The sequence below is a fragment of the Carassius auratus genome, unplaced genomic scaffold (assembly GCF_003368295.1).
Source record: "Carassius auratus strain Wakin unplaced genomic scaffold, ASM336829v1 scaf_tig00036995, whole genome shotgun sequence".
In the NCBI taxonomy this organism is placed as follows: Eukaryota; Metazoa; Chordata; class Actinopteri; order Cypriniformes; family Cyprinidae; genus Carassius; species Carassius auratus.
The window spans coordinates 26,920-45,986 of NW_020526347.1; the positions used below are offsets into that span (position 1 = coordinate 26,920).

Consider the following 19,067-nt stretch of genomic DNA (forward strand, 5'->3'; position numbering starts at 1 on the left):
TTTTAGTTTTAGTTAACTTTTAATAACCCTGAGGCAAATACATAACTGTTGAGATATATTTTTCAGCTCTACACTTACACATCTCTGAACCTCGTGTTGGGAATGGTCAGGCTCTCTCAGGACGTTTCTGCTGGTGTTAATGTGATTGATTCGTGGTGGGATCAGCACATTCCAGCGCGGTCCGTCCCTGATACGAGTGCTGCAGTGATTTACAGTCACACTGCTGGAGTTACAGCCATAACTTATTCACCCTCAGGACTCTGCCTGCTCTCGCCCAGAGGTCAAAGGTCAGGGAGGCTTCCTGCTACGACCCCTGTGAGTTCAGAGGTCAAGAAGCCTCCCGTGAGGTCTAGTGGGGTTACGACGACGGAGTGTCAAAATTATAAATACGAAACCAGATGTTTCTCCTTAAACTCCCTTGGAGAAATTAAAACACACAAATGAGTCAGCAGTTACAGAAAAACTCTAGAGCTGTAAATGATTGTGGAGAGCAGCAAAAAGTTCTTTAAATATATTTTTTTAGAACTGAAGAAGAGAAAAAACAAAAGTTGTTTTGTTGACCTTACATTTATACTGATGAATTTGTAGCATACAATTTCACATTCACAATGTTGAGCAACAAAAAAGGAAAGAAAAGCTAAGAAATGTTTTAAATATTATTATTTACAATTTCTCTTTTTATCACTCCATAAATCAGAAAATAATACTGTCAAGTGTCTAAGAATAAGATGTGTAAAAAATTTTGAAATGATATGCAGTATGAACAAACCCTTCTACAAAAACCTTCAGAATATAGAGAGGAATAAAACTCTAAGTTTTGGTGTTTGTAAGTGCTGCTGAAGTGGAGAAAAAAACTCATACCCATAAAAAAAGCGATTTCCACAATGTTTTTAGAAATAAACGCTGCATAAATCACTGTGAATGAAATATGAACAAACCCCTCAGTAAAAAACTTCATAACATAGATAGCAATACAACTGTAAAATTTGGTGCATGTAAGTGCAGCAGAAGTTGAGAAAAAACTTTTATCGTTAAGCATTGGAAATGAAATCTACTGTACAGATGCAAATAGATCAAGTGTTGAAGCATGAGTCTGTCGAGGTGAAGTCAGAGAGCAAACACTGAAACACACTCACACACTCTCAGCACTGACCGGGGGGAAGTGGCACTTCAACTTTACAAGAGAAACACACACACACACACACACACATGCAGCAGCACACTGGGGCCTGTGTTCAGCTCAATGCCTTTGTTTAACCCTCTTGTGTCCCCCTCGAATCACACAATAACACACAAACACACACAACAACCCCTCCATACATGCCTCTCTCTCTCTCTCTTTCTCTCTTTCACACACACACACACACACACACACACACTACAGGCTACATACAATGCATCCAAAAGTCGGAATCTGGGAAATTTAGTGCCATTTACAGCTTAAATAATCTGAACGTTTGAGGAATTTAAATAATTCACTGCAAAAAAGAAAAGAAAAAAGGATATATATATTTATTTTCTTCTCACTATTTCTGCCTAAAAAAAACTAAGATATTAAGTCTTGTTTTCAGAAAAATGCATCAAAATTAAGTGAGTTTAGCATAAAAATCTGGTTCAGAATTATTTTCAATTAAATAAATACAGTTACAGGCAACGTGGAAATTAATGTGATCAATAAATCTGGGTAACATATGTTTCTGTATTACCTGAACCAGTGTTATTTCAGTATCATTGAGAAATCATATTTTTATTAATATTTGTAATTTTTTTCTGCTTTCATATTAATTTAAGTAATTTTTTTACATACATTTTTTGTTGTCTTTAAATATAATTTTTTATTAATTTCTTATTCATATATATTAATGTCAGTCATTTTTAAATGTACAATTTTAAGTCATTTTAGTAAAACAAACATAAGAAATGTTTCCTTGGAAACTAGCTCAAATAAAATGAAAGTTTGTTTATTATATTTTATTTTATATAGGTATTACAAATATTTATTTATTTTAATTTACAATAATAATGCAAATTTTATGAGATTCAACTTAATGTTTTAAGTCAGTTCAGTATAATTTAAGTTTACCAACAAAACTGATTTTTTAAAAATCTTATACGTATACTGATTTTTTTAATGGTCTGATCTGAAACTAGATATATCTCCATCAACATTGCATTTAAAGTTTCATGTTTATTTATGGACTTTTGCTCTGTAAGCGTTCATTGTAGAATGAAGCATATATTTAGTCCCTCATTCTCTGCCCAGTCCTTTTCCCATCATGCACTGCTCTCTGACCCGTCCTGACACCGGGGGCCTCTCCTCACCTCTCTCTTCACTTGGAAAGGATGTGATTGTGGTCGATTCGACATAGTCCTCCTCTCGCATCCCCTCTTTATCTGGCTGCCCAGAAGAGGAAGTGAATATGGCGGGAATGTGAGGAAAGTTAAAGAGCAGACATCAAGAGCAACTTTCTGACCCAGCGGAGAGAGAGAGCCAGAGATGGACAGGAGATGTAAGGCTTTTTCACGCTTTAAGAGCTCCTTTAGTGCGCTGCTGTCAGACGGAGACGATTGAGAGAAAAGCCGAGCGACTGAAAGCTCTTTCTCTTCACACATTTGCATGTAAAAGCTCATGGACGGCGCTGAATGCTCCTCGCTTCCCCGGAGCCATGGAGACGCCAATAAAGGTGCAAGATTCAGTCGGCTGAACTTAAAACGACTTTATTAAAGTGTCAGTGATCAGAGAAGCGCCGTTACACGCTCAAAGAGCTTAATGACCTGCTAAGAGCATTACGCTCTAAAGACTCGATGCTCACGCCTAAAAAAAAAAAACAGATTAATTTCCTGAAAATTGCAGGAATTTGACTGAAACACAGGAGCTTTTGTGCTGGAAGAGCCAGTGGGAAGTTTTAGATGCTACAATCCTCGGAAAGATGAGCAGTCATTCAATTAATTGGATTTGTTCCAATTAAACACAGCTAGCCTTCCTGAATAATAAACCCCATCATTATTTATACATCACTATTTATATACTCTCAGAGTTATACTAGTTAACTAAAACTGAAATTTAGATTTTCAATACTTGAAATAAAAAGATATCTGACAAAAAAAACAAAACGATTTTACTTCTGCTAGTTTCTCATTTTCATTTCGTATAACTGGATATATTAAAAAAAAAAACTAAAACTGAAATAAAAATTAATAAAATAAATATATAAGTTACTGAAACACAACACAATTACTAAAACTTGAAGTACAATTAACAAGAAGACTCAAAATATTAACATAGTATTTTATAGCATAGCAATGATCCTAAAGTGACACTGTATACAATTGATAAATAGATTGAAATGTTAGTTGCTATTTTTTAAAATCTTATACAAAATAACTTTGTGGTTCACGTAACATGCAACAACAACAACAAAAAAATAATAATAATAATAATAAACAAAAAATTCTAAACTTTTTTTTTTAAAATGCTTGTCTTATTTTAGCTCCTTATAAAAAAAAATGAAAATGTTATATTGTTGAAGTAGTTATGAACAAATACAAAGATGTAACTTTTTATATGGAACTCTATAACTCTTTATATTGGGTGTGTTTTTACTCAATTGGTTCTCTATAGGGCTTATGTTTTTTGGAACAAAGCAGGAATTATGGTCTGGCTGAAATGGGCTCGTGAAGGAATATTATAACGGGGCTCAATTACGCATGTTCTTAAAACCTGCGTTTCCACTAGCTCGCTCACTCAGTACGCACCGAAGGCTCGTTGCAAAATGGCTAAAGGGTCTTTCACACAGGACGCGGTACGCGCGGTGCGGGACCCTGGGCTCAGTGTTGCCCTTCAGATACAGCGCGAGTTGCGCTGCACTATGCCAAGAGCAAAGTAGGTGGAGTTTTCAAAACCGCCCGTGCATACGTTCTATTTATAACAGTTCTTCTATCTAATAACGTGCAGGCCTGTTAATTGTATCGTACTGCTCAGGAAATTCCGACACAGTACAGTTCTAGTCCATTTTGATTTCTGTGCTTGTTTGAATGCCCCGATCGATTGGTAAAATGCACCCATACACCAGACCTGTTGGTTATTGGAGGATTTTCTATTTCTGGTCTGTTAAACGCATTGGCCATTTTCCAACGAACCGTTCGGTACATAATGCGTACTGCGTACCGAACCGAAAGCCTCATACCGAACGGTTCAATACGAATACGCGTATCTTTACATCCCTAATAATAAGTCATTTTACTTCTTCAGTAAATGTACCTGGATTTAAAGATGTTTAGATATTTTACTGGAAAACAAGACAAAAATACTGAACTTTGTTTTTGTTTTTTTGTTTTTTGCAACGTAGAGGTTTTATTGTAATTGTTTATGTCATACTATGATATGTCATATATTTTATAAAAAAAGAAAAAAAGCACATGCAACAAAGGAGTGAAGGAAATCTCATTGGTTCTTACACGCATCGATTTTGAAAAATTAAAAAATGATTGATTATTCTTCGCACAAATGGTCACTATATACATTAATCTGTCCTAAATATCAAAGAAAGTCGAGAACATTTGGAAAATATGATTGATATTTAAAGTACAGACTGATTTCCAGCCAGAAACTGATTGTTTTCTGAATGTGGCAGGTGAAAACGCTGAGGACAGAATGAATGAACATCCGAGGATCTGTGAAACAGGATAACACTCACACAATAATCCTTCACGCTACGAGAGAGAGCGAGGAAAGGGCTTGAGAGGATCTTGCTAGTATAAAGATCAAACCGTTTGTGGGACATCCTGGGGTTTCTCCGCTCTCCGTCAGCTTTGTGTAATTAATGAGTTTCTGATTTATGCACATAACTAACAACAAACAACATCATAAATAAAGAGCAGCTCTAATGAAGCTCCTCATAATTACCCAAATGAGAGGAAAAACAGATGAAACGTGTCAACATATTTTATGAATCATTATGAAATATGAATGATGTCTTCAGCTTTTAACATTATGTTGTTGTTTATGATGAGATATGATTAAAGGCGACTGCTCCATAAACCCAGAGACAGATGATTTGACCAAAAACATTTCTTAACAGTCTTACTTAAGTGCAATTACAAACTATTATTGTTTTTTTTTACTTTTCATATTTTATACATTTTTTTTATTATATTTTAAAATATTGAAATTAATATTCTAGAGTTAGCTTTTATATTTCTAAAATGCATAAATGTATCTTTTTATATTTTCTATTTATTATTCTATTTCTATTTACATTTCAGTTTTAGTTAATATTATTATTATTATTTTGTTGAATGCAAATGAGAAGCATTGCCTTGGCAAGCTGCAGAAAATATTAAGTTATAATTTTATTTTGGTCAAAGTTTATTTGATTTTATGCAAAAAAAATTTTTTTCTTTTTTCTTTAATGGTTTTAGTTTTAGTTAACTATAACCCTGGGTTATAACATCCATACGAGATGTTTAACAGAATGTAAGGGAAAATGAAAAGAAAAAAGGATTTAAATTATATTTTGTTTATTAAAACAGCTATTTTTAAACAGAGTAAAGCCTGCTGAGACTCTACAAAATATTCATTTACTGCATCGTAAAAAGAATTTCTGAAATTTCTAGTGAATTTCACAAACAATTACAAAAGTTACACACTGAATTAACTGTGGCATTTTTATAATTTTCTTGTAAAACATATTCCAGTCATCTTTGTTTTATTTAAAACTTCATCATATTTTACAGTGTATTATTAAAAAAAAATCATTTAAATTAAGCTAGATTCTCATTACCGCAATACAAAACAAAAAATAGTCTTGTGTGAAAACTTGCTCAGTCACTGATCATTCTTTATACGCTGGAGTAAAAAATCTTAATGCATCATAACATCAAAACTGTTGTGTCGCATCTCCACAAGCCGTATTTAATCATTTCATGAACAGACGGCAAGATTTTCAGTGAATAACAACATAAAAGTGCAAGATGGGATTTAGATGGGAGCAGAGTCATAAAAACTACTGTTGAGTCTTTAACAATACATCTATGATTGACGAGAGCACCTCAGAGATTCAGCTAAACAGGGACGAAACTCATACGACACGAGGGTGAGAAACAATGACTGGGTTTCCATTTGTGCTGAAGTAACCCTCCAAACAGAGTTATCTGAGCGAGCAAATTCAACATCCAGGAGTCATATGGAAGACATTAGCGTCTGCAAGCAGCTTTCTCCAGCTCCAGCTCTCATTTTTCGAGGCTGTTTGAAGGATTTGGAGACACACAATCCTGGCGACTGTGTAAAGGCTGAAATAACATTCGTGGCTAATACAGTCACACAGACACGTAATGCAGGGGTCAGACGACAGCCGACACACACCTCAAACACCTGAAGCAGGTCTGAGATCAGGCCCTAGTGGAAACGTCTCAGATTACGACTCAAATCAGACTGATTTAAGAGCTTGAACCTGATAATGCATTCAAAATCTGTGCATGTTTAACCCAAATCATTAATTTATACAGTCATAACGTCATATTTTCAAATAAAACCATATTGTATCTAATCAGCAAATTGAGTGAGTGAATATAAAAAAAATCTAAGTTTGATTACTGTTATTAATGCAAAAGTGTACATATTAATGTAAAAGTACACATGAAACTCAAAAAAAAAAAAATGTGTGATGCAAAAAAATAAATAAAATAAAAATAATAATATATATATATATATATATATATATTTTTTTTTTTTTTTTTTTTTTTTTGAAGAAGAAGAAGAAGAAGAAGAAGAAGAAGAAGTTTTGATAGATTATGAGAACGTATCTGAAGGTTACCAGTATGAACCCCATTGGAATGAATGGAATTTAATTAAATCCCGAACTCATGACTGCTCAAAAACAGTCCAAATTTATGAAACCTACATATTTCTAACAAAACAACATATATATTTATTAAAGTGATCATTTTTCATCCTGCAATGATTCATCGGTTTATATACATATTTATATTCATCAACAAAATTCAGTCCCTAATGTGTGAGTGAAATGAGAAAAAAAGCCAAATATATTTTACAAAAGTTTCTGACAGTAATAGAACTCAGTAGATAATTTTATAAAAAGTATTCTCAACACCTAATATGACTCCATACATTCCTGGTTCAAAAATAATAATAAAAAATAATAATTAATGATGTGTATTTTGAGGGTCTTAAAGCATTTGCAAAGCGTCACTCTCTTACTAAAAAGCTCCATATTTATTAGACATATCTGTGCACCCAAATGTGTAAAGATTAATCCTGACGGACACACTTCATGTGTCAGTGAATAGAAACACGAGAATGACGTCAAAAATCATCGTCTGACCACAGGAGGAGACTTTAGCATCTGGTGGCTGTGGCTCTGCACGCAGAGAGGCATGATGGGAAATAATAAACACGTCATGGTTTGAGCAGCATGGCTGTCAGTTGTCACACACACACAAAGGCGACACGCAGAGACGACACACACACACACACGGTTCACAAATACTCCCGGCCGTCTCACTGTGAAGCACACAAACACCTGTCAGTTCATAATTCATAATCTGGAGAGACTGACCGAACACAAGTTCATATTAGGATGAGAGATTGTTCAAAATAAAACTGACTTTACAATAAGGCTCATTATGATTGAGCAAAATAAACATATACACACTGTTTCAGATCACAGCGCTGTGTTCATTTACACGAGAGCAGCTCAGGATCTGCTGCTTTCAGGAGACCCTTCATCATCATCATCATCATTTTCATAATAATAATATTTATTATTAGTATTAAATCCATTTTTAACGGAATAGTACAAAATTATTATAAAAAACTATATTTATTATTTTATTTAATATTTGTAATTAATTATACAAGTATGTATGATGATACATTAATTGAAAAAAAGCTTAAATAAAATTTGATAAAAACTGTATAATTTATTAACTAATTTATTATTAATTACTCATTATTTAATTGCACAGTACAAAAGCATTTTCTTATTTCATTTAACATAATATTTAATATTTAATTATACAAATATGCATTATATTTGAAAACAGTTATGCTTTAAATATGCAATATGATATATTTTTTATGGACAGTTAAAGTTTGCGCTTCCTTTTTAAATGGCAATTATATTTTTATAATAAAAACTGTCTTTTTTTATCTTTCAACCTAGTTCAGATTAAAAAAATATGTAATAATAATTATGATAGTGTTGTTGTTATTAAATAAAATAAATTCAAAACTTGAACTTAAAAGCTTAAATGAAAATCAGAAATGTTGCATTTGCTCTTCCTCAAGTGCATCAATGTGTCAATGAAGCTTTTGTGTCTCTAAACTCAGATCAACTCAATCGACTGAATTTACTCACAAAGCCACTTCCTGAAGCCTGACCCACAATCAGTGCCACAAACACACACATAAATCACTGTCAGCCATCACACACACACACACACACACACACACACACTCTCTCACGCTCAGACAGACGAACAGAGAAAGACACAATCATGCTGAGTTTGTAAAAGTGTAGCACAAAACTCAAAAACACACGCAGCTGCTATCAATTACGCAGCCGAACACACAAACACATGCGGCTGCTCCTGCACCATTCTCCGTCTCTTTACAATCAGACGATTACAGCAAACATCCGTATCTATGAGCGCAAACACATGCATTCATCTCTCAGCTCACAGAGAAAGATCCAGACAATATTAGATTCACTGTCAGTGAAGTCAACCATCACTGCACTGAGAAAAATCATGTTCTTCTGCAGGATCTCGTCTTGTTTTCCAGTCTTAAATCAGGATACATTTACTAAAGATGCTAAATTACTTGAGATAATCAGTCTTGTTTTCGGAGAAACTGATCAAAATTGAGTCCGCTTTGGCTTAAAACAAAATCAAATATCTTCTGAGGTCAGAAAAATAATCTTGTTTTGTCCTTGAGTTAAATTTCTGTTTCTGGCTCCACTGACAGATATTTGTTCTTGAGTTAAGCGTAAACTCACTTGATTGAGTTGATTCAGTTTTCAGAAAGTCAGGATTAATATCTCATGTCAATCTGTATCTCCAGTAAAATGCATCTTGATTCGAATGAAGTTCCTATTTCTGACTCCATTGACAGACATCTGTTCTTGATTTATTCATAAACTCACTTCATTTTCTTTTCATTTACTCATTGCTTCTCCAGTAAATTCCTGTTGATTCAAGCATCTTTTGATACTTAAACTCGAAAAACAAGACTAAAACACAATTTTTTTTTTTTTTGCACTGCACATACACTTCATTTCCCAGAATGCATCAGCGATGTGATTCTTCCTGTCTCAACTTCCTGTGCATTGTATGTTGTTTAATGGAGGACATTTATGCTCCTCATATTTTGGGCATTAATTGTTAGCTGTGTTTTAGTAGCTTATATATAAACCGACACACAAATGAATCCAATACTCTATCAGAATAACAGGAAAATTAAATTACAGATAAAAGCATAAATATGTGACAAACTCACTGACATATTCTCAAAACTACATTTATGATTTTAGCAGATGCTTTTCTCCAAACACTAAAGCAGTGTTCTCGTCCTGTTCTGCTGTAAAATATTAGTTTGTTTTTAAAGGAAATATTAATTGCATAAGACATGTTTACAGAAAATAAATCTTAAATGATGTGTATTTTTCTTACCTCAATGGCAAATTTTAAGTACAAATCTAATAAGTGTTGTTAGATTTATACATAAAACAATTGAACTTTGAGGAAAGAAAAATACACATCATTTAAATAATTTAAGATTTATTTTCAATGATTCACTTTCTCTAAACGCTTTCAGCTGCGCTTCGGAGTAAACACACACCTCACCGCGAGAAAAAATAGCACACCATTACACTTAACCCTTTACTTTTCAAACCCTTTACAGTCATTCACAGGAGCACACAGTGCTGTTTTCATGTAACACTTACTCCGATAAACAACAAACAACTTTTTACAGTGCATATGCTCACTTTATTAACCTACTGTGAGTGATGTCTGTTTAACTTGAACCAAACCTACAGTTATGCCCTCAAACCCAAGACTCAAGTGATTCTGATTGGCTACAGAAGTTCACTCAGACACAGGTGTGATGCTCAGGGAGTGATGTACACACAGATACTGAGCCTAGAGAGAGACACGGTTCAGCCTCCCAATGCTCAAAGAGAAAAGAGAGAAAGAAGAGAGACTAGTAATCAGCCCTAAACCAGTCATATGAGAGAAACCACACACACATCACAGCAGCAGAATCAGACAGAAGAGAGAGAGAGAGAGAGAGAGAGAGAGAGAGAGAGAGTCATAAAATCACTGTGTGGAGTCACTTTAGAACAACAGCAATACTGAATTATTATCATATTCATATACATCATACTACAAAGTGCTTCAGATAATGTCCAGTGGTTGAGATGGAAAGAGAGATGATTTAACATAGTTTGTCAGAAGCAATATATTTCGATATATTTCATATTACATTTCCAAATGGGATAATCAGTATGTTTTCCTTGTCTTTGTAAAACATCTTAAAATCCCCAAATCAAATACAAATCCTTAAGAAGCAACATTTTTATAAGAGACCAAAACTTGTTTTCTTGTTTTCTCCCTTCTTTCAAGCATCATCTTAAGTAAGGTTGCATGATTTCTAAATTTAAGGATGTTTTAGTGGCAAACAAGAGGAGTACTATTTAAGAAAACAAGTTATTCTGCATTGAAACTGTGAGGCCAAACAATCACAAACACAACATTTACTTCCAAATGGGACAATGCATAGACTTTTAATGTTACATTCAGCCACTTATATATACTGCAGAGCAACCCCAACAGAAAACATCCTGTGTTTTTACATTTCTAAAAAACTAACAATTGAGGACCTCATTTCCCCCCTCAAATATGGTTAAGTAGACACACACACACACACACACACACATAGTTTAAGCAGCTCTAATGTCACCCACATCTGCTTTCATTGTCACTGCTGTAAGCACATGATCTTCACTTCACATGGACACTTTAATACAACCTCAGATGAGTTAGCTGACACAAGCGATGACACCCCCTCACAAAACAAACCAAAGCAAACCCAAACCATTTTGACTTCAATTACGCTCACTCTCTGTCTCTCGGCATGGAGAGCAACGCCTCTCGGGAAGCTATTTTCAAGACTCTAACACAAAGCACATTTCATCACAAGCAGCAGAGAATGAGAAGGAAAAAAATCCACTTTATAAACGCAAATCATCAAGCCTGTAATAATATAACATTTTCGGTTCCAGTTGAAATTTCCAAAACACACACATATATAGAATCACATTTGTTTTTCATTTGAGCAGAGGCCTGCGCACACAAACCCACAAGCCCAGTGTAGAATTTCATCTGGTTCCTGCAGCCGAGAGTTTAACTCTATCCCTCGAGGGAGAGTTTAGCGGGAGCAATGCAGATGCGTCGCAGTGTACCAACTGAACGTGCGGATTAAGTTTCACTTTTAGAGATTCCTCCTCTTACTCCTCTCAGCCTCCTCTGAAAGAACATTTCTATTCACTGAGACTTAGAGGGTCAGCTGAATTTAATGGTCACTTATTGCCTGTTCAGGCAAAGCTGGTGGCACAAAGCAGGGTCTCAAGGACCACCCTGCTCCGACATCGCCTGAGGCGTTCAAACCCCGGCTAATTCCTCTGCTTACTCGGCGGGGGACAGGTATCTGAGACCCACACACGGATCTCCCTCGCTCATTTCCCTTTTACTCCGCCTTTCCCTGGCCAGAAAACGATTACAATAAGAAAGAAACAAACAATTCCATCCCATGGTTTCGTGTTATTAATATCTGCATTCACGCTGTCTGGGCGTCTGATTTGTTGAATTTGTCACTGCTGATAACAGAGATTAGTTCAGTCACAGCAGGAATGCAAAGCAGCACATTTTACCCAGGGTTCCCCTCTCTCTGCACAGCGAGCGCTTCACTCTGAGATTAAGGCCTGCACTCTCTCCGAGCTGAAACAATACAGCTAGCCTGCCAAAAAACAAAGCCCACAATCTCAAGTGCAAAGCAATTTATACTTAATACAACCCAGATCGTCTAGAAAAGAACAGGGGGGAAAACAAGCAGGAACTTTAGTAATGCACACACGGTTATCCAACACTCACTCATATTCTCGCTTATGTTTTTCCACCACATTCACACAAATGACTTCAGCACATGTTTCAGAATGTGTTCCCATAGATTTCCTTTCACACAATATGCAAGAGCCATCAAAATCACTGACACCCCCCCAAAAAAAGTGATTACTCACCTCAGCATGCTGTGTTCTGGGCTGGCTGGCGTCGGCTTCGATGGCGTACACGTCTATCAAGTAGAGGTCCGAGCCTTGCTCCCTGTCCAGTTCTGCAGCTGTTTGGATCATCCCAGAGTGGCGTCCGATGGTGAAAAGCCGGCCTGCGGCCTTCCCTCCGCTCCGGACTGAAACAATAAAAAACTCCACCTTTGTGCCGGTGCCACGTGGACTGGAGGCATCCAAAGAGATGACATTGGTTCCAGGTGGTTGGCCCTCCTTTAGAATAGTGATGTATTTGGGTTGGGAGAAGACCGGGCCTTCCGAACCCTGGAGGATAATGGTCAGCTCCGTCCGTGAGGTCTTGCGGTCCGTGCCGTGATCTGTAGCAGACACGGTCAGACTGTAGATGAGCTTTGAGGGAATGAGTTGAGAGGCGAGTCTGATATCTCCACTGTAGCGGTCCATGATAAAGGTGTCCGAATCTCCTCTTACGAGTTCATACTCCACCTCCCCGTTGGCACCCTCATCAGGATCAAAAGCCACTACTGTTGTCAGAATGGAGCCGATTACTATGTTAGATTCAGCCACTAGGGCATTCTGGGAGATAAATACGGGTATGTTGTCATTTTGGTCCGTCACCCATATGGTAACATTTTTCAGAGCAAAACGCCGGAACTCGACTGGCACGGCCTGGTCGGTCGCTTTGATGGTCAGCTCAAAAAGGTTGGAGAACTCTCTGTCTATTTCCTTGTTCGTAATTATCACTCCAGACGCGGGGTCGATGCGGAAATGACCTCCTCTAGGAGTCTGCATGACGATGGAGTACTCCAGCTGGCCGTTGATGTCAGCATCCGTGTCGTGAGCTGTTATAGTCATGACGGAGGTGGAGAGCGGGAGGTTTTCGGGGATGGACTTAAAAATGTCACCTGGTGTAAAAACAGGAGGGTTGTCATTAAAATCTCTCACATGAATGATGACCGGAATGGAGGAAGACCTGGGCGGCCTCCCGCTGTCTTTGGCTGTGATGTTGAGTTTGTATAGGGACTGCGTTTCGTAATCCAGTTTTTTGACCAGGAAGATGCTGCCAGTGTTGGGACTGATGCTAAACGTGCCGTGGTTGTTTGTGGCGGAGATGCTGTATGTGATGTCAGCATTGGATCCAGAGTCAGCATCTGTGGCGGTTACAGAGGCGACCAGCTCTCCAATCCGCATGTTCTCCAGCACATCCACTGTGAGAGTTGATTTGGGAAATGATGGATAGTTATCATTATCATCCAGAACACTGATGCTCAATACACAAGTGGATGACAGAGGCACAATCCCAGAGTCCCCCGCCATAATTTTGAGGGAGTAAAAGGGTGTTGTCTCGTAGTCCAGTTTCCCCACTAGAGTAACTTGACCAGAAGTGCTGTCAATGCTAAACTGTTTCTCCTCATTTCCCTCCACGATGTCGTAGTGAACAAGGCCATTTTTATTTTCGTCTACGTCTGAGGCAGAGACTCGGAGCAGCTGCGTCATGTTCTGGGCGGATTCTGAGATAGAGGCCTGGTAAATGTCTTTGGTGAATTTCGGCGGGTTGTCGTTTATGTCCTGTATGTACACTTGAACTTTGGCCTGGTCTTTGAGAGGCTTGGGAAGGCCCTGATCAGAGGATATGACTGTGAAACTGAACACCGCTGCACCTCTCTGTCTCATTAGAGATTCGCGGTCGAGTTGTAGCGTGCTGGTCAATGCGCCCGAGATGGTGTTCAGCTCGAAATTTGGCTGCGGCGTTTCAAATGAGTAACGGACCTCGCTGTTCGGCCCGAAGTCTTTATCCTCAGCGAAAACCAGCCCGACGAAAGAGCCTCGCTCCTGCTCTTCCTCGAAGTGGAACACATAATTAGTGCTGTTGAAGAGCGGACGGTTGTCGTTGACATCGTCGAGAAGAATCGTCACATTAACGCTGGCGCTCAACGGCTCGACAGCTCTGTCTTTGGCCACCACCAGTAAACTGTACCGATCTTGTACTTCCCTGTCCAAATCTGCCTTAATATATAACTGCCCATCAGGGAAAATCCCAAAAACGTCATTTGTGTTACCGCTAACAATATCATACACTATTTCCCCATTAAGTCCAGAGTCTTTATCGCTGGCCTCCACCTTAAAAAAACGACTATTAACCGGCTCAGATTCTAGAATGGTGACTTCGTAAGAGAGCTGGTCGAAAACCGGCGCATTGTCATTGACGTCATACACGCTGATGGTGAGAATGAGGCTGGAGGTGCGCTGAGGAATGCCAAGGTCAGAGGCCATGACCTCCACCTGGTAGGAGCTGGTGGTGACCTCTAAGGGGCCAGTGAGGGTGATCAACCCATGTCTTTCGTGAATGTGAAACAAAGCTTTGGGGTTCTGTTTGAGGCTGTACATGACCATACCATTGGTCCCCTCATCAGGATCCGAAGCTTTAGCCTGGAATATTTGGTGACCGGTGGCCCAGTTCTCCACAGCGCTGACATGCTCAACATTGTGAATGAAATGAGGTGCATTATCGTTCAAATCCTTCACTGTGATATTAACTAATGCTTCCCCTGTAACCTCCCCACCCCTTGCAATCACCCTGAGCTGGTAAAACGCCTGCTCTTCTCTGTCTATCAGACCCGAAGCTGTGATCTGCCCTGTGCTGCCTTTGATAGCAAACAGACCGCGCTGGTCTCCTGATGCGATCAAATAAGTGATATTTGTGTTCAGATCCACTGTGGTGGCCAACACGGTGCCAATAATGGTGTCAACAGCCACGTTCTCAAACATAACAAAGCTGTACTCTTTCTGACTGAACACGGGCGGGTTATCTTGTGTGTCTACAACAGTGACTGTGACTATAGCTTGCGTGTTCGAGCGCAATCCGCCTCCGTCCGTCGCAGTGACCTGCAGCTGATAAGAGGTTTTCTCTTCTCTGTCGAGTGGCACTAGAGTCGTGATTTTACCAGAGTTGCTATTGATGTGAAACTTGTAAGAGTCACCAGCAGTGATGGCATATTTTACAGTGCCATTGCGGCCAAGGTCAGGGTCGGAAGCTGTTACAGTAGTCACAAATGAGCCCGAAGGCTCGTTTTCTTTGATATTGGCAAAATACTGCATGGGGTAAAACAATGGGCTGTTATCATTAACATCCATCAGTGTGATATTGACTTTGCAGATGGAGTAAAGGGGGGGCATGCCTGCATCTGTGGCTTTGATGTGCAGCAGATAGGAGCCCTCTTCTTCTCTGTCTAACTCTGTGGCTGTACTCAACCGGCCTGATATTGCATCTAACCTGAACTTATTCTGAACATTTAAGGGGGTTTCAGGATCAAATGAGAATCGGACCGTGCCATTGGCACCAAGATCCGAATCTGTGGCGGACAGCACCACAAGCTCGGATCCGGCCGGTGAATGCTCGATTGATGAAATGTGATATGTGCTTTGAGTGAAAGTGGGGACCTGGTCGTTAATGTCTGTGATATTCACTATTAATTTGGTGTAGGAGATTTTCGGCTGCAGGCCTTGGTCTTTGGCACTGATATTCAGCACTATTTGAGAAGCTAGTTCCCTATCGAGCTCCGCTGCGCTGGTAACCAAACCGCTGTTCTCACTGATGGCAAACCAGCCCAAACTGTTTCCAGACACCAGTGAGTAGCGGAGATTGGCGTTCTGCCCGGAGTCTCCATCTGTGGCTGAGACCCCTTTAATGTAGCTGCCTTTAGGAATGTCCTCGCTGATGTCTACTCTATACACAGCTTCCTGAAATATGGGCGGATGGTCATTAATATCATTCACAAATATAACCAGGCTTGCAAAAGAGGAGCGAGCGACAGGCCTGCCGTTATCTGACACTGAAACGGTGAGGTTGTAGGAGGAGATTCGCTCTCGGTCGAGCACACTGGCTACTTTGATTAAGCTCAGATTGGGGACGGGCGAACTGTGGACATCAAAATGTCTCTGTTCATTTCCACCAAGTATAGAAACGGAAATATTACCATTAGCTGTGGACGAATCTGAATCGGAAACTGTTAATAATGCCACTACGGTGCCCACCTGTGCGTTCTCATCTACTGAAGCGAATTTGGACGTGGTAGGGAAGTATCGAAATTTAACTACAGGGTCATTGTCATTCACATCAAGCAGTTTTATAGTTGCTTCTGACCTGCCTGAGAGAGAGGGGACGCCGTTGTCTACTGCATGGATAGTGAGAGAATACTCTTTCCTGGTCTCATAATCCAACCCCTCCTTTATAATCACAGTCCCAGCCTTAGGGTCAATCTGAAAAGGAGTTCCTTCATCTAAAAAATATGTTATATCAGCATTTGCACCCTCGTCCAGATCTGTGGCTGTTATTTGGAGAACACTGGAGCCAGTGGCAGCGTCCTCAAACACACTGGTCTGGTAATGATCCTGGTCAAAAGCAGGCGGGTTGTCATTTATATCCTGAATGGTGACGTTTACCTGCAGATACCCGAATTTTTTAGGCTCTCCTTTGTCTTCAACTTGGATGAGGAGTTGATAGAAGGGGGTTAATTCTCTGTCCAGCCCTCCTGTAGAGACCAAGTGCAGAAAAGCGCCCTCTCCGCTCGGATTGACGGTGATATCCAAGCGAAACTTCCGCTGCTCGTTCCCGCTGACGATTCGGTAGGTGGTGTGATCCACTCCGTTACTCCCGATGTCCGCGTCTGTCGCGGTGTCCAGAATCACCTGACGCCCGCTGCTCGCGTCTTCTTTGAACGACACGACGATCGACGCGTCAGGAAACACCGGCGCGTTGTCGTTAATATCCAAAACCACGATGCGCACCTCTGTGGGGTAAGTGGGCTGACTGGACAGAACCACCACATTGATGATGTTACTAGGCAGAACTTCTCTGTCGATCACGGAGGATGTGTAGATGACGCCCGTCGTGGCGTTGATGGAAAAAAGTTTGTGGTGTTCGCTGAATCTGTAAGTGAAAGAGGGTTTGGTGTCGATGGTGCCCACATATGTGCCCAGCGGCTGCTCCTCCAGAACCTCAAACTCCTGCCGAACTTGACTGGATAAAGAGTAGCGCGATAAAGTCCATAAAACGAATAAAATAAGATGCAAAGTGTCCAAAGGTCTACCTAAAAGCGCCATGATCACTGATCCAGTCAGGGTTTCTCCGAGCCTGATACATTCACCTCAGATTTGCAACATTGTATCCAAAAAAATAAAACAAAAACAAAAGCAAAGGCGGTGATCAAAGGAAATGTATCCAAAGCGCGCTTGCCGCTTCAAAGAAACTTGAGGTGAAGTTCCGCTAAAGAGTTCATAGAGAGCTGTAGATCCACGGGGATATCCTTAAAAATCCGTTTTAGGGAGGAGAAAGGGTTCACTCGCTGTAAAATCCTGTCAGAAAGCATCCAGCAAAACTTCGCGTTCTTCTCATGATGATGATGATGATGATGATGGAGTTTCCATTGTGAAGAAAAGGAAAGTTCGCTACGATTAAATCCTGCAATGAGAGTTTTACCTCCAGGAAATAAAGTAGCTCTAATGTTCTCCCTGTGATTCTGATACGGGATGTCCCACGGAATAACGGTGACCAAACTTCACTTTACTGCCCTGACAGAGAACAAAAGCCCGAGTTGAGAAAACTCCCGCCCTCCTGTCCTGTCATTGGCTGTCCTTGCATGGCCCCGCCCCTCTCTGGCACACAGTTCTATTGTAAAGTCATCGACTCGGCTGCTGATTGGATGAGGCGGATGTCAATCATCGCGTGGACTGAATATTATAACAGAGCTGCGCTCCAGGTATTGAGTGTACCGTTATGTGCCCACAATAACACCAGCCGCTCATTTACATTCCTGCCTGCTTTTTCCACTCCTCATAAGTGTTTGAATACATTTATATACTCTTTGTAGCATATCTGTGAATGCTGCATGTAGTTCGTCACAATAATTAGGCTATTTGATAACATCATTGAGAACTTTTTTCTTGCTGTTTATTTTTTACTTGAAGTCCAAATATTTAAGCATTTTTAAATCGAGATACATTTGCTCCAGAACCAAATTATTTTATGAATTCTTTTTTATATATATACCTGATACTTCAAACAGAACAAAATGTCAGTGTGGTCAGAAAAAATTAACTTAATTCAAATTCATGTTGATTATGTTTCTAATTCTACTACTTCTCTAATTATTAATTTGAAAGTGGCGTGTCTGAAGTTTCTCATGTTCTTGGGAAATATTGAGTTTTATTAGTCTATTAACAAATTTCAGATGCAACAGTTTATCAAAGAACGCTTGTCTGCAGATTCACAAGTGCGTAGCGCCATCTAGCGGTCAAGCAATCTGATGAAGTCCAGCGGTCAAAATGGCTTTATTTCCTTTATCATTAATACGCCAAATAAACCTTGCCGGGTCGGTTAATCTGATTATCTGCAGTCTCTCAGCCTCCTTCACTAATCTCAGAGTGTTCAGCCCCGTATCGTTATTCTGTTTGTGCTGATTTTTAATTGGGTCAGATGCCTTGATGTTTGTTTCCTCTTTAATTTGAGCGCATTAATGCAGCATTGATGCTCCACTGACCTACATCAGGAACAAACGAGCACACAAGCGCCTGCGGAAGACTTCGAGACACCATTGATCTGAATGCGAACCTTTAATTGATTTAAAATAAATCAATTTATCAATTATAAGATTCTGAAATTATAATATAAGATTATTATATAATATAAGATTATTATTAATTATAATATAAGAAATTAGGCTGCTTTGGGAAAAAACGAAACTATTC

At 39.1% G+C, this 19,067-nt stretch overlaps 1 pseudogene; it reads right to left on the bottom strand.

Annotated features, from left to right (window-relative positions):
- LOC113082832 (protocadherin Fat 4-like) overlaps nucleotides 1-18,208 on the bottom strand; it is a 42,633-nt pseudogene extending 24,425 nt beyond the window's left edge.
- Between the last annotated feature and the right edge of the window lie 859 nt (nucleotides 18,209-19,067).